At 43.9% G+C, this 14,032-nt stretch overlaps 1 long non-coding RNA gene across 3 annotated transcripts in view; it reads right to left on the bottom strand.

Annotated features, from left to right (window-relative positions):
- The window catches only part of LOC138516838 (uncharacterized), a 111,229-nt gene that overhangs the window by 33,000 nt on the left and 64,197 nt on the right, over positions 1-14,032 (bottom strand). The gene's annotated exons all lie outside the window — the stretch shown is intronic.

The following is a 14,032-nucleotide window of genomic DNA, read 5'->3' as shown; positions in this document are numbered from 1 at the left end:
GCACAAAATTCAAATGGAACCGCAGAACCAGCATCTTCTTGGGTGGCATTTTTTGGCATTACACTACCTCCCCCATTAAAGCCAATAACACCTGTAAACAAATCTGTACCACCCCAACTCGATCGCCGGAAACATAAAGACATACTTTCAGTCCTTCCAACTTTTCTGGGGCCAATGAAACCACAGAAATCCTCTGCTATCCCCTGTCTCCAAACCATGTTCAGCATTCATATGCTACCTCTTTCTTCCTTACAATCAGGCCATCATTCAAAGACCACCAACTCCAAAAACGTGCTAAAAACCTCAAACAGAGAACACTGAGCAGGTGCATGTCATCCCAAAACTGCATCCCACGCCACCAAGACTCCTCACGATGGATTGAGCATTAGCAAAAGGCTACCTCCACATTACACTTTTTCATCTTGGTTTCATGCCCCCAATTTCAAACCATGGCCGCCTGCCCTATAATGGCATGCACCACCATACTCTGTGACTCTACTGTGCCATCCATTCATTCAATACGTGGCATTTCGGCTACAACAAATGATACATCAGAGGTGGCTCCCCCCCTTCCCTCTTTCACCCCACCCCAGAGTTGTCACTATCACAAGTTCCCAAGACTCAGTTGTAAATGGGCCAATTATGTGAATCTCCCCCACGCCTGCACGCCCTTTCCCATCTTTACCCTCTCCATCTCTGGCCTTTACTTAGCCATTCTGTTTAGCCCAACCCACCACAGCACTCATAGAGATCCTGTACTCTGAATGGAATACCTTTTTTTAAAACTGTCCCCCAGAAGCTTCTCTTCTTGACTGAACGTGTGAAGTTCCAGCCGTCGAAACAGCACCTCCACCCTAACTGACATTAGTGCCCTTACCCACAGAGCCCTTCTGAACATTCCATTCCCTTGCCTCAAAATCCCCACCAACTCCAATGGCAAAGAAACATTATGTGACCTGGTGCCACCCCAAAGCAAAACAAAGAGGTGATGGCTGGAAGGTTTAGAATTAATCTCAAATCTATGTCATAAATCCAGATCATTTGCGCCCGGATGCCAGCAGGCTTTCAGTGGATTAAAAATAAATAAATAAATAAATGGTTCATCGCCAAGCCATTACAGAAAGGGGAGAAACCATATGCAAATTCAGGCTTGATACCACCATCTAAGGGCCAGGCCAGCCCGAACGGCTAGGCCACATCCCTTCTGAACGAGACCACGAGCATCATCAGACAGGCTTCAGCCTCATTGGGCATCGTCAGTGAGGAGTAGCTTCGGTCTTTAGGCCCAGCAGACACTGGGCATGTCTGTCCCACTCAGTGTGACAAAGCAAAACAAATGACTGGAAGGTTTAGATTTCATCTTAAACCTATGGCAATTGCTCTGGGAAACCCTCCAGAGCATCGTTCGTCAACTGCCAAGCCATTACAGAAGGGGAAAGATCATATGCAAATCATATGCAAATCAGGCTTGGTCCCAAAGGGGCAGTCCAGCCCAAACTGCTAGGTCACATGCCTTCTGCATGAGAAGCTTGGGTCTCTTGACCCAGCAGGCACGAGAACCATGCTTGGGCATCCCCGTCCCACTCGGGGTAACAAAGCAAAACACAATGATGATAGCTGGAAGATTTAGAATTAATCTTAAACCTCTGGCATTCTTCTATGAAACCCTCCAGACCAGCATCCTTTGCCTGCCAAGCCATTACAGAAGGGGAAAGACCATATGCAAATCAGGCTTGGTCCCACCCCCAAAGGGGCAGTCCAGTCTAAACTCATAGGTCACATTCCTTTCTGCACAAGACCACAAACATCCTCAGACATGTGTCGGCCTTATTGGGCATCATCGGTAAGGAGAAGCTTTGGTCTCTAGGCCAAGCAGGCATAGACCCATGTCTGTGCATCCCCGTCCCACTCGGGGTGACAAAGCAAAACAAAAAGGTGACAGCCGGAAGATTTAGAAGTAATCATAAACCTCTGGCAATTGCTTGGCATCCCAAAGACCATCGTTCTTCACCTACTAAGCAATTACAGAAAGGGGAAATACTGTATGCAAATCAGGCTGGATCCCACCCCCAGAGGGTCAGTGCAGCGCACAATGCTTGGTCACATCCCTTCTGCACGAGACCAGAAGCATCCCCAGATATGTTCTGTCCTCATTGGACGTGATCAGTGAGGAGTAGCTTGTGTCTCTAGGTCCAGTAGGCATGGGGCCCACGTCTGGGCATACCCATCCCTCTCGGGGTGACAAAGCACAACAAAGAGGTGATGGCTGGAAGTTTTAGATCTAATCTTAAACCTCTGGAGACTTCTCTGGGCAACCCTCCACTCCATCGTTATTTGCCTGCCAAGCCAGTACCGAATGACTCTAGGCCCATTACATTCTAAACCTCTCTGCCATCGCCTCTTTCTTTTTGCTGGTGCCACCCCCCATCTTTATTGAACATGTGTGTAAACTTACAATTCAGTCAATGTCACATTTTCTCATAATTAGCCCCAAAGAAACCGGTACCTACTCTCTCTATTCCTGCAAGGAATGCTCATGAGAAAGGGCCAGAATGTAAGCAGAACACCACTTGTAGTGTGCATGGATAGCACTGGTCTGGTTGGTACCATGCCTTGCATTCAAAAGCCTCCATTCACCATCATACCTCATGCAGGTCATGCACCCTCAAAGTTACTTGAGTCTTGTTAATACCACCCTTATACTTACATGGTGCCACCTACCTATGCCGGAAAGAGCTCACAATAGAAGTTTACATGTTTTAAATATGTGGACGTCCAGTTCTCAATTGTCAACAATGTCCTTTGAAACCCAAGCATTTACTATTCCTCTCTCCCACTCTCCACCCTCTGGAAACCTCAGACTTGACTCTGCTACTTGCTCTTACTTACATTCTTGATGTGCTGATACTTACCCAACAAGAAAGTCAACATTACTCTAGCCCCTCCAGATGCTGGTCATCGTGCCAGGTGGGTTATCTGCCCTAACAGTGACCTCCTCAACCATCACCCACATGGCTCTCATGTTCAACCTCAGCACTTCTATTAGGTCATCATATGAGACTTTCATTGGCGCAGCCAATCAATATCGCCCCGAAAAGCTGACCACTCCCACCAGGGCCGTACCAGTGCATGTGGCACCACTACTCGGTAAAGCCAATTTCAGAGTGATCTAAAACTAGGTCTTCACCCACAACACCCACATCTGGTACATAACCCTGAATGAGTGTATCTATATTTGATTTTTATTTTAAAGCGTGTAGCACAATTCAAGAACAGCTGAGTACTTTACAACAGGATTGTGTTAAGGATTTTAAAGATGCAATGGACACCAGACCAGGACTCTTTCTACTGGCTAGGGATGCAGCGCACAATTAAAAATGTTTTTAAGTTTATTATATTCAGATTCAATTTTTGAGAAGGCAGCTAACCCATCTCACACCCCTTAACGTACACCCCGTGTTGCAATTGACCATGAACCAGGCCGGTGTGTAATAATGAAATATTTTATTTATTTTTAATTTTTAATAAAAATCAAACACCAGTGGGGTGATAATTACACAATAAAGTGATAGGCTACACTTCGTTTTACCTTCTAACATAAGACACACAATGCACAAATGAATGAAAGCAAGATTACTTTTCGGGTAGTATTTTCAGATAGCAACACAGTTAGGCATTCCCCTGCAACACCCCCTCAAGACCTTGTTGTGTGGGTGGAGTGGAGTAGGAAGGAGTCAGGTATACTAGGCAAATATCTGAATGCAAATTCAACCTACCACCCCTGAATGGGAGGCCAAAACTGATTAAGATCCCTTGAAAAATGAGCAAAATGACACTCGGAATTACAAAATAGTTATTTTACATGTGCGGTTGAACCGATAAGGCAAGAATGTGTGTGGCTGTACTAAAGAGGCAAGAAAACCTACAAGCTACAAGGCAATGTACTAACAACAGGCATACAGGTTAGAAAAGCGACTTTGGAAGGAAAAGATAGTGCTGCAAGAATCACACGTGGCAAAATTGTAATTGCTTCGTTTCACGGGTTTAAAATAGCAAAACAGCTTGGAAAATGATAATAGGAAATCGGGTTTTAATGCAAAGGTACAAAGGCACATAACAGGCATGATATGAAAGTGAAAGGGTGACCTTGGATGGGTAACAGTATGGGATTCTTTGTAGGAAGGGAAAACTCAGATTTATAATGAAAGCAGTTACTGACAGGTTCTACTGAGACCATGTTTTTTAGTGGATGGATTATAAAAGAGAGACACTGCCTGCAAAAAGGTTAATTTGCAATGTTAACCCATTCATGTCATGTGCCTCTTTATATGGGAATTAATCTATTCCAAATAGTACTAAGGATTTATACAACGGATTGAAATGAATTCAAAAGAATTGCGCTAACACATGGAGAATAACATGGATTTTCCTAAGGACAGGATACACAGAGGAAGAGATAAGAAGTTAGTAGGATACTTATAGAATTTCTTATAGGGTTTCTTATGAGGTTGGAAAAATTGTGTATGGACAAATTGCAAGGTATCACAGCAATGGATGCAGCTTGTTGGTTACTGGGGAAGGGTGATACTCACAAAACCATTTGAATCGAATAGTTGGGACTGCCAGCCTGGTCTTTAGACAATGGGATAGGGGTCTGGTCACTGCACAGTGGTGGCTCTCCTCTAGGGACACAGTGAGGCAACCAGGGTCTGGTCTCAGTGGACAATGGGGTGCATCAGCTGGGCAAAGCAGGTAGTGGGGCCAAGCAGGTCTGGTGACTTGGATAATCCCAAAAGGGTTCAGCAGCCTTTCCCCCTTTCTCCCTGAATTATTGGTATTTTTGTAGGTTTTAATTCTGGATAGTGGTTCTGCCTGGATAGGAGGTACTGCATGGATCAGGATCAGCGACTCCTGGCCTGGCACTGGAATCTGGAATCTTGCAGGGTGAATGTGGAATGTCTGGATTTCTGGATGCTGTGGGTTGGATTTTGAATGCTGGATTTTTTTTGAATGTCCTGAATTTTGAATGTCTCTTCCTTATATAGGCCGGATGACATCAGAGGATTTTTACTATGTGGGCAAAACTAAGCTGGACACACCTCTAAGATGGGATAGGTCAGCCTGTGAATGTTGCAGCCTCCCTGTAAGCAGATTGGAGTGGAGGAAGTGACTCAGTTTTAGTGTGTGTGTTTTTATGAGGGGCTTTGTTATACCACAGTTACTTTTTCCAAAATCAGTTAAGAAACAAAACACTCATATTTATAAATGTCACCCTTATAAAAATTAGATAGCCAAATACCAGATTTCACATGGAGCATACGATTCCAAACCTCAAGTTTGTACGATGCTGTTTAGTTCTTCTGGCAATCTTTCGCAATTTCTATGGCAAATATTTCCCCTAAAAATCTACAAATGGGTACACTGAAGCTTATCAATGGCGGACATATTTGCAACAAGTTTCATAACTGTACCATGGATGATTTTCCCAGAAATGCCATTTTAATGGCATTTGAGTCCCCCACATGCTCGGAATATCCACATCGTCTTATTTTAATGGTGAAAAAAGTACATTCAAGCTGTCAAAATTTTACATTACTGCTTCCTTAGATTACTGACATAAATGTCTTTACATGAAATGTTTTTTCAATCATATGGGCCAGCTTTGTTCCCAAAAGTGGGCACTCGTTTCAACCCACTAGCAAAATGTCTTTCCTTAGTCAGCTGACACAGAGGTTGCCAGGGCTACTCCTTTGAAGTCCTTAGTTTGAATGCAGAGGATTCACACTTCTGAGGGAAACACATGGTTTGAGGTCCCTCTTTGTTCTTGGGAGCATCTCTGCCATGCAGTCTGAGGCACCCTGTAATTATGACACTTGGCAGTCCAAAGACCAGGGTTCCTGCTCTGGAGGTAGGAGATCATGGGGGAGTGCGACATTTGGCCTTTAAGCTAAAACTGGTCTAACAGTAATGCCTCTTTAATCAGGCTGTTGAAGTTCTTTTTGAGAAGAAAATAAAATACACAGAGTTAAATTTACCTTCCTTTAAGTTTACCTTCCCCTCTCCCCCCTTTTTAACCTCCTCTTCTTACCTCTCTCTCCCTGCTCCGTTCCTCTTAAGTCCCCTCTCCTCCTCTCTCGCCCTCAGCTTATTCCACTTCCTGTTTCCCACTTCCTTCACTTTCTCCACCCCCTCTTCCCTCGTTTATCTTCATTGGCAAATTGTTCTACTTGCTGTATTACTGGTTTGATTCATATTTTGTTATTGCTTCTCTTGTTTTTATTGTATCCTTGTTATAATGTAAAGCACTTTGGCGTAAAGCGCTATATAAACACAATAAACATTAACATAAACATAAATATACCTATATTTTGCCAGCTTTGCCCAACATATATAATTCTGTTTCAGGGCATGTTACAGTATTATTTCCATTGTGTTTGTACAATATCCACTCACTGCTTTGCAGAGCAGTGCAACACAGGTTCATTTGACTTTCCCTGGTCATTTATGAATGTGATTTTCCTCGCATGTTTATTCTGAACATTTCCATAGCTCTGGTCAATTTTTAATACACAGGAATCAGTTCAAAATAAGGGTTCTTTGAAACTGACATAAGCAAAGGGAGAGAGAGAGCTTCTTGTGAAGGATTTTTCCTGTGTTACTTTGTTGCAAGAGTAAACGCTTGCCGTGTGGCCTGAAACAAATTTCACTGCTTTTTCACAGTTTCTACTTTCCACAATGCCTTTCTGGGAGGAATGACGTTCCTTTGATGGTGTTCCTCCTGAAGATAGCTGGGCATGGATATGTTTTACTGGAATCAAACTGTGTAATGTTGAAAAGATGGAAACAGCACCAATGCAAAGCCATTTTAAAACACAAAACATTTTCTCTTTCAGTTGGAAGTCTTGAGCTGGCAGCATAGCAGCGCTGTGCCAGGCTGCTTTTGAATTCTCTTTTTTTAGTGCACATGAAGAAAATAAATGCAGCCATTCTCGGAGTGTTCTATGTTCCATCTCGCCCCATATGCGCTCAGCAGAGCCAGCGCAGGCTTTACTTTTGCAATTGCTAAAACACAGTTTTGGTGATGCAGGTGAATATGTGCTCCCCAGAGCCAGTGCAGCCATTCTTCTTGTAACTGCTGAAAATGCAGTTTGGTGGTGCAGGGGAGTTCTACTGGGCTGGTACTTGTACCCCAGAATTGTGCCAGAATTGGGCTTGGCATTTTATACAGTAATGCAGTTGTTTGTATGTATGTAAGTAACTGTATTTTTTTAAGCACAAATCAAAGCCCAAAGGCATCTGGGCGTTGACAGACAACAAGCAAGTCCCTATAACCATGCCAGGATTCAAAACAGAAATGTTTTCAAACTTATTTGGTACTGGAGTTGGCCAGAGATCCCTCCAAGTGACCAGGATGAGAGGTCCACAGAGATGGAGCCAGAACAGAAAATAGATCACCTTCCAGCCCGTGTCTTATGAAAGCCCGGGACATCCAAAAGGTTTTAAGAAGCTGATTGCAAAACCTGTGAGAGAACGTAACGGTTTAGTTTAGCACGAAGAAATGTTGGGTCAGAAAGAAAAATGATCGGATGTACAATACTGGAATAAAGTCACAACCTTTCTTCTTTACTGAAACAGTATGAGTCAGAAGAAAAACGGTGGCGAATCGAAACAGTCTCCCCTTATGCCCACTGCTCTAGACCCAGGACCCGGTTGAGAGGAAAAACTGAACCGAATATCTATTCTGATATGACACCTAACAAGAAACAACCTTCCATTGCACAAGCCTTTGCAACATTATCCAAAGAAAAAAGCACGACTCAACACTTACTTCGTACCAAGAGCAATGTGGACATTGCGACGCGGGAAAAGAAGGTAAGCAGCCTTAATGCAACAATTGCGGTCTTTGAACCTCTCCCTTACAGTAGGCGCAAGGATCTGAAAAATACAAGTAATACGCCACCCCCAACCAGTTCCTCTCTGGAACTGACATCTAATACCAATTCCCCGTCGTATAATCCATGTGCTAACCCGGAGTACCCCCCTCACCCCCCTCCTACCTGGCGGCAGCTCGGTGCCCCCTGCACGGTGGTGTTGCTCGGCGGTCCCGCCGCGGCCCTGTCCGTTAATGTCTGCTGTGGTCCCTGTTGGAGTCGGGGTGCAGGTGGATACCCCCCCGGCTGCTGGGCCCCCCGTGGCTGCAGCCACTCCCGATGGGGGAGAGACTGGTGGCTGAGGGGGCGCTGTGGGGATGCCCTTTCTGAGCGTTGAAGATCGGACAACAGACCCGGATGATCCACAGATTTCGAAAGCTCTGTAGACACTGCCCTCTGGTGCCGCTGATGAGGAATGGCATCCTCCTCCTCTGGTGCTAAAGCAAGGAAAAGACCCGCAGTCACTTTGCCACGACGTGGAAGTGGCATGTGAAGCAGCGATTACTCCGGAACTCTCTACTGGAACTAGAAAACAAGATCAAAGTGTGAAACATATAACAAAAATGTCCGTAAACGAAATTTCAAGCCAAAGGAAAGCGAAGGCTATACGTGCAAGAGCATTATGGGTGCAAATTCAAGAAAAGAAAATGGGAAAAACTTCTCATACACATGAAATTGAGCAAGAAAAACCCTTTAGAGCAGCTCGCCTGTCACTGGACATGATGGGACTAAACTCATTAATGACTTCACACGAATTATCAGTTGAGCAAGATCAAAACCACAAAGATTTAAATACAAAAGAAATATGTCATACATCAACACCGGTGGCAAAACCGAAAGATGCTAACTCTTTCTTTGCCTGGAAAGCCAATCCATTGGAATATTTTGATAAAACGCACGAGGTAACAGAGGATAGGCAGAGGCCAGTAAAGCTAGAATACCGGCCCCCATCAGACCCCGGCATATCTGACCACAGAATGCCAGAAGAACTGAAAGAGTACCCGAATTTGGCAATCCTCTGAGAAAGAGACTGAGTGTAGAACCAATGCACATTGGGAATCAAAGGCTAACTTCAACAATTCCTATGAACAAAAGTCAGAGTAGAGATTCAATCCACACTGGGAAACAAAGTCTTAGATTACAAATTCCCATTAGCATGAGGCTGAGTGGAGAACCAATGCACACTGGAAAACAAAGACTAAGATTCCAGATTCCTATGACAAGAGACTGAGTGGAGAACCAATGCACACTGGAAAACAAAGACTAAGATTCCAGATTCCTATGACAAGAGACTGAGTGGAGAACCAATGCACACTGGAAAACAAAGACTAAGATTCCAGATTCCTATGACAAGAGACTGAGTGGAGAACCAATGCACACTGGAAAACAAAGACTAAGATTCCAGATTCCTATGACAAGAGACTGAGTGGAGAACCAATGCACACTGGAAAACAAAGGCTAAGATTCCAGATTCCTATGACAAGAGACTGAGTGGAGAACCAATGCACACTGGAAAACAAAGACTAAGATTCCAGATTCCTATGACAAGAGACTGAGTGGAGAACCAATGCACACTGGAAAACAAAGACTAAGATTCCAGATTCCTATGACAAGAGACTGAGTGGAGAACCAATGCACACTGGAAAACAAAGGCTAAGATTCCAGATTCCTATGACAAGAGACTGAGTGGAGAACCAATGCACACTGGAAAACAAAGACTAAGATTCCAGATTCCTATGACAAGAGACTGAGTGGAGAACCAATGCACACTGGAAAACAAAGGCTAAGATTCCAGATTCCTATGACAAGAGACTGAGTTGGAAAATAATACCACCTAATAATCAAATCTTAAGTTACCAGTCTGCTTTAATAAAGAGACTTTAAGGAATACCACTGCTTGCTAGGAACTGCAATCTCAGTTCCCGGGCATCCCAGATGAAGAGACTGAAAGGAGGAGTATTGCTTGCTGGGAGTTGAAATACAAGTTTTCAATCATCCATAAACTTGAAACTAAAGCAGCTGCGGTCGGGGGGCCAGACAAGGTAAAAAAAAACAGGCCTCAGGAAACTATTTAAAGTATATGACTGGCATCAATCCATCTTTCAATTGCCCACCTAGCGTACGATATACCAGCTATTGCTATCATGGGCTCACATATTCACACTATTCCCAGCTTATGTAATCACATGCCCAGGGGCTCACTGCATTACCATGGATTGTAATCAAATGCTTGGGCATGTATTTCGTTGGCTGGGTAGAGTGAAGGTGGGTTCGAAAGCACAAAAATGCTTTAGGGCTCCAGTGCCCTTTCTCTCATTGCATTAATCTGCAATGAACTACTTTGCATGTGGAAGGCTTCACGCTGTATGCAATGGTTGGAGCGAAGTACTAATCTGAGATGAGTTTAAAAGATTATAGCTACATTCGATCTGACTAGACTGTGTCAATTACAGGACGGAGCATTTTATCTGCTATCCTATTAATATTAATATTAATAGTGAACGGAGGATAGCACAGGGGCAACGCGCTGGTCTTGGAAGCAAGACCACGCAGAGCAACAGGACCCGCACTTAGAAACCAAACGCAAGTATGGTATTAGGCACGTTATAAAAAATGATTCAATAAATTAAACCATGGGTCAGCAACCTGCGGCTCTGCAGATGTTGTGGACTACGATTCCCATGTTCCCTCATCATTGATTATTCTGGCTAGGGCTGATGGGAGTTGTAGTCCAAAACAGTAGGAGATCCACACGTTGCAGACCCCTCTAGCTATTCATTTGTCACATTTAAATAAATGCATGACTTAATATGTCAATGTTATGGCTTGATCAAATAGTCCATAGTAGTACAGGAACTTGCTTTTAATTTGGCCCACGTGTTGATATTTAAGTACCGATAACGTAACAGATCATTTCCTAGATTGCAGGAGGACCGAAAGTGAGGTTGATCTTCTCAAACTTAATGGGCCTCATTACAAGCTTGCCGGTACCGTTGTATCCGGACCGGCAAACTCCGAGTTGTGCTCGCGGGTGCCTTTCATTCCGCCCGGTCTGAACTGGCGGAATGAAAGGCACCCCCGAGCACAGCATGTCGGATGCAGCGGCACCGTTATAACGGTGCCGGTGCATCCGACCTCCCCATTCCTATGAGCCCTGTGGGGCTCAAATGGGAATGGGGAAGAATTTTTTCCACAGCCAGGAATGGGCAAATACCAGGCCCGGCAAGGCCGTAATGACCCGGTAATTGCCCATTTCTGGGCACCTGGAAAAAAATTAATACCAGCGGAAGCCGTGCCTGTTCTACAGGCACGGCTACCGCCAGCCTCGTAATGAATGACTGTTTGCTACATAAGCCTCATTTCTTTCTTTGTATATTTGTATTGTAACTTGTCACCGAGCACAAGTTGGTGTTTAGCGTTTGAACTGTTCTGTGGCGAACCTGGGACTTTAATAAGAGTAAGGGCCATGCCGGGAACTCTACGTGCTCCTTGCCCAGCAGTCAATGCCGGGTTCTGAGGTTGGGAGTAAACCTGCCCATTCATAGCGGGAATCTGGCTGCTGCATTCTGGATTCTCTGAAGTCTGCAGATTAGGCTTTGCCAGGGACCGGGATAAACACTTTTATCATTGTGCATTTGGGACAGTTGCAGGATCCTTCCTGCCTGAACGCAATTAAGGAGATATTGGACTGGGAAGACGCTCCTTAACATTTTTAAGTTTATAAATCTCTTAATAAATAACCTGCATTGGTTCCGTCTCGGGTGGCTTGATCGTTACGCTATTGGAGGTCACCCATTGGCCTGTTTCTGTATCCACGGCCTGAGATTGGCTGCCGGTTGAGTTAAATAGCCTGTATTGTGGATTTTAACTGTATCATCAGCGTAAATAGATATTCCTACCCCAGATGTTTGGCTCAGTTGAACTGAAGCCGCAAGGTGACTACTGGAAGTAATGGACACGATTCAGGAACCCTCTATGAGTCCGTAATTTAGAGAGTATGTACGAGACCGAGAAGCTGAGACTCTTTGTTTTCTTTCCATGAGGAAGGATATAAGGCAATCATGAGATAATATGAGAAAGCAGGGGTGCGTGGTCGACATGTTTGAAGGGCACTGATCGGTCCCACAATACTTGGCCTCCACACCACCATTATCCACATCTCTTCTCAAATCAGGAAGAATAGCTGTAACGAGGACTCAGTCTCATGCATAGGATGGAAACTGGACCGTAACTGTTCCAGAAGCTGATTATTTTCTACAAAAGGTTTCCGCTGTATCACCAACGCTCTCTCAAGCAATTCACCAGTTTATGCCAAAAATGGGATAGGCCCGAGGTTCGATAGATCAAACTGATATGCTGATGGATTTTTACGCAGGTGGGGGAGTATAGGTGGGTTAGACACCATACCAGTCTCCAGCGAATTGCTCAATGAGTTTGTTTGCAATAATCGGTATATGAGGCGTTTTCTTGAGACTATCTAGTGGGCAGGGAATTGCCGGAGAGCCATAGCAGCTGCAAGCCAGCACCAGCCCAGCAAACTGCCTATTCTCAAGTGATTTAAATGTTCTAATACGCTCTTCGGCTGGAGGTGTATCTCTTAAGTGCTGTATTTCATGGGTCAATTATTTTGTCTGGATACAGACATGGATATGACTAAATGTATCTGTAGAAAGTGTGCTATGTGTCAATGGTTGGAGTGAGTGGAAGCGGTCGGGAGCGACGTTCCACTCCTTTTTCTTTGTACTTTGAACAGTTCCACTACTCTTTGTAATCATTTTGTCCATTCTGTTCTTTGTGAAGTTAAAGCACACTTCTTCACTTTACCATCAGATAGCAGTTACAGCTAAAGTGAAATCTGTTTCAAGTTAATTGGTGGTCAACCAGCATGGCTGTAACCCTTGAAAAATGTTTTGTGCATTGCTCCCTTCCTGCCTTCTATGTCCCCCGCCGGGGCTCACTTCCACTACTTTTTTTTTGCGCACTTCTACCACTACTTTGCGTAGTGTAAGAGTCATTGCAAATTGTGTGGCTGAGGGGTTAAGCACTTTGTTAATCATTTTGCCAAGCTTTTTTTGTCATGATATTGTTGTTGTGACATTAATTTATCTCACACAGAAGGCACATACCACACAGCAGACCGTTAAATGGAGAAACCCAGAGAGTTGTTCTGTTTGCTTATACTCGTTATGCTTAAGCCACCAAGTCAAACTCCAGACGCCTTATTCATGAAAGGGCTGATCACTTTCTGCTGCCACATTCTCTTGCCTGTTCTATTGTCTATTTCATTGTCCTGTAATGCCTGTTTTATCACTAGCCATATTTCCGTTTCACTTTCTTAGCTATGTTGTTCAGACATTTGCCTCAAATCTGGGTATGCAGCTCCTATCAACATATTAACATATAACACAGGCTCACCAAATCTGTTTGTAATTGAAACCAAGTATAGACATACCTGAGTGCAAAACTTGTCCTGGATCTGGCATCTGCCACCTTTGGCCCTCCAGATGTGTTGGACTACAATTCCCATCTGCCTTAGTCACCACAGTAAATGATGATGGATGATGGGGATTAAGAGAGCTTGTCAGTCATCCTGCTGCGGTTTATTCATGTATTGCCCTGTTCTGGGCCTGACATTGCTGCTGAGAAATACTTGCTCTTTACAAAGAATGTTTATTTGGAAAATGTCTTCACTTCTCTATATCAAAAGTCAATTTTTAAACACGGAGGAGATGCTGAAGGGAGGTTTCAGGGGCGAATGGTGTCCACCCAACAAGAAATAACAAAGTAAAACAAAAAATGAACAACATCAAACAACCTGAGAGCACAATGAACTCAAAGAAGGGGCACACATTAAAAGGGAATCAGGACATTTGATTTGCATTACTTAAAATGAGCCAAAAGTGTACCCCGCTATCCCAAACCATTAGTTTCAAAACTAGTGCAGAAAAAGCAATAACACAATTATTCCAAAAGAAAATTGAGAAATAATAATTGAGAAAGATATTTTAAGAAGAAATGATCACATGGTTTCTTTTTCTGAAATCTGTGATTGATCTCCATTGTGCTCTCTCTACCCTATTAAAGTGCGCTGGAGAGTAATC

Source organism: Ambystoma mexicanum, chromosome 6q, assembly GCF_040938575.1.
Source record: "Ambystoma mexicanum isolate Mex_15411 chromosome 6q, UKY_AmexF1_1, whole genome shotgun sequence".
In the NCBI taxonomy this organism is placed as follows: Eukaryota; Metazoa; Chordata; class Amphibia; order Caudata; family Ambystomatidae; genus Ambystoma; species Ambystoma mexicanum.
This window is presented reverse-complemented; position numbering and strand designations above follow the sequence as displayed.